General features: G+C 33.4%; 1 protein-coding gene across 16 annotated transcripts in view; it reads right to left on the reverse strand.

Moving 5' to 3' along the window:
- mAChR-A (muscarinic Acetylcholine Receptor, A-type) overlaps positions 1 to 2,500 on the reverse strand; it is a 37,659-nt gene that overhangs the window by 16,459 nt on the left and 18,700 nt on the right. For 14 of the 16 annotated variants that reach the window (XM_085660005.1, XM_035876967.2, XM_085660011.1 and 11 more), the window contains one exon: positions 877 to 1,289. The exons of the other annotated variants lie outside the window; for them this stretch is intronic. The gene's annotated coding sequence lies outside the window, so the exon portion shown is untranslated. The remainder of the gene's footprint in view (positions 1 to 876; positions 1,290 to 2,500) is intronic. 16 annotated transcript variants of the gene reach the window in all.

The raw sequence follows: 2,500 nt of genomic DNA on the forward strand, positions 1-2,500 counted from the left end.
GTACGTATGCATGTACACGTACATGTAACTACAGAGTGTCCCAAACGAGAAGTATTCATTACGAAATCTAATGAACTTTTTTCTTTCTTTTTTTTTTTTTTCGAATAAGAAAGAAGCGCTTAGTATTAAATCCAAAATAAATGAATTTTACGGACAAGGATCCTTATCCTTTTTTTTTTTTTTTTATTGAAAACAAAATTGATTGCCTGTATGACGGCCTTTTTTCGAAAGAGAACAAAAAGGAAAGGAAAAAAGAAAAAAAAAAATAAAAAGAGAAAAAAAAATAGATCATTAGATATTAACAATAATATTTATCGACATTATTCATTAGTATTACATTCACAGTATATACGTACGTATATATATGTGGAACGATGGAAAACAAAATACACGTGGATAATGCAAAAATATGGAATAAATATTTACGGTATACGTAATTATAACTTTCGAATGACAGATAGATAGATACGTACTACGTACATATGTGTACATATATATATATATATATGCGTACATACATACATATGTATATATACGTTCATTCACGAAGACGAAGAGTATAGTAATTACAAAAAAAAAAGAAAAAAAAAAGAAAAAGAAAAACGAACGAAATTCAAAATCTCAATAAAGTCGGATAAAAATCGATCTGACAATGAGACCGAGCAATCAATTGAATCTTAAAAGTGATCTCGTAAAAGAAATTTTTTTTTAAGAGGAATTGAGGGAGAATTGGAAGACTGTGAGGAAGAAGAAGAAGAAGAAGAAGAAGAAGAAGAAGAAGAAGAAGAAGAAGAAGAAGAAGAAGAAGAAGAAGAAGTAAAAAAAAAAAAAAGAAAAAATAAAAACGTAAAATATTAAAGAAGTATTCGAACCTACTCGATAATCATAACTGCATATACTTCACTGTACATGACACTGTTGCTCGTTATTCCAATCAATCCGTGAATCCAAAACTCGTTTTCTTCTTGTTGCCAATTTTGCCGCTACTTTAACCTTTGTCGTACCTCTTCTTGTTCTTGATTTTGTCGTTGCTCTTCTTGTTGTTGTTGTTGTTGTTGCAGTTGTTGTAGTAATAGTAATAGTAGTAGTAGCAGTAGTAGTAGTAGTAGTAATAGTAGTTGTTGTTGTTGTTGTTGTTGTTGTTGTTGTTGTAGTTGTTGTTGTAATAGTAGTTGTTGATTATGTTCTTCCTCTCGTTGGCGATGCGGTAGGTGCACGGAAAGGTGCATGTTGCGCTTGGAGTGCAACACGTATACCTCTCCGTTAAGCGAGCATGGCATGCTCGCTGCCTGTAATTATAGGACAACACGAGTGACATTTAAATCTTACAATGAACGCGGACGTATCATCGATACGAGTGATTCACGATGTGGCTCCTGACTTTTACATTGCTAAGCAAACACGTCGTAATGCCCTGATTTTCGAATAAAGAGAATGCGACAGACCAACAGTGTACTCTCTCTCTCTCTCTCTCTCTCTCCCTTTTTCTTTCTCTGTCTGTCTCTTATTCTCTTTCTCTTTTTCTCTCACACGTTCGCACGAATGACAATAGGATTGACTTTTATTATTTATTTTTCATATATAAAGTTGCGTCCTATACACTATGAAAGTGAAAAACTACGTTACAACTGTCGAATTGTTAATCTGTAATGTCGGCTATTTCGTTGATTTGTATCACTTAAAATGCCTCCTCTCGATAAGTTCGCCTTCGATCGATCGATCAAACGATCAGATCACGAATTTATGCCATTCAGATGATCGAACTTAGTCTATGACTAGTTTGCACGAGTATTTTCATGATGGACATTAGATTTTCTTTTAAGAATTGAAGTGGACTGACGTGAGAGTGGGGATGGGTTGGGGGTTTGAGGCAGAAGAAGGAGAGGGAGGGGGGTGTGCGGAAAGGGATGTAGAGATAGTTGCAGATTTGGACCAGGAGAAGAGGAAGGAATAAATTTTATCATAAAAATTCATGCGAAAATAAATATAGGAAAGTGACGTGTTATTGTTTTGTGTTATGATCGAACGATAAAAGCGTGTTCATAGGTTCATTTAAAATTTCATTTAATTTCACAATTGGATAAACGAGTTAACGAAAAATTGTGATAGAATACTTTTCGTTAAGGCGAATAATAAATTTTGAAATTTGAAATTTCCGATATACAGACATATATATATATATATATATATATATATATATATATATATATATATACATATATGTATATATCGTTGATTGGAATAAATTTTATCGTTTCCGATCAAATCAACAGTTCGAATGATCTTTTTTTTTTTGTTCGAACCTTTCGACCCCGAACCTCTCTCTCTCTCTCTCTCTCTCTCTCTCTCTCTCACTTTCTACCCCTTTTTTTCTCATACGTAAATATTATGTTTACTATATTTACGATTTGTACTTCGAATGTATCTCGATAAAGTTCCGTAGAGACGATCGATATTTGGATAATCGGGACACTCTGAGTGCGTGCAACGAATCGTGATA

Source organism: Vespa mandarinia, chromosome 10, assembly GCF_050613455.1.
Source record: "Vespa mandarinia isolate Hongniang chromosome 10, ASM5061345v1, whole genome shotgun sequence".
In the NCBI taxonomy this organism is placed as follows: Eukaryota; Metazoa; Arthropoda; class Insecta; order Hymenoptera; family Vespidae; genus Vespa; species Vespa mandarinia.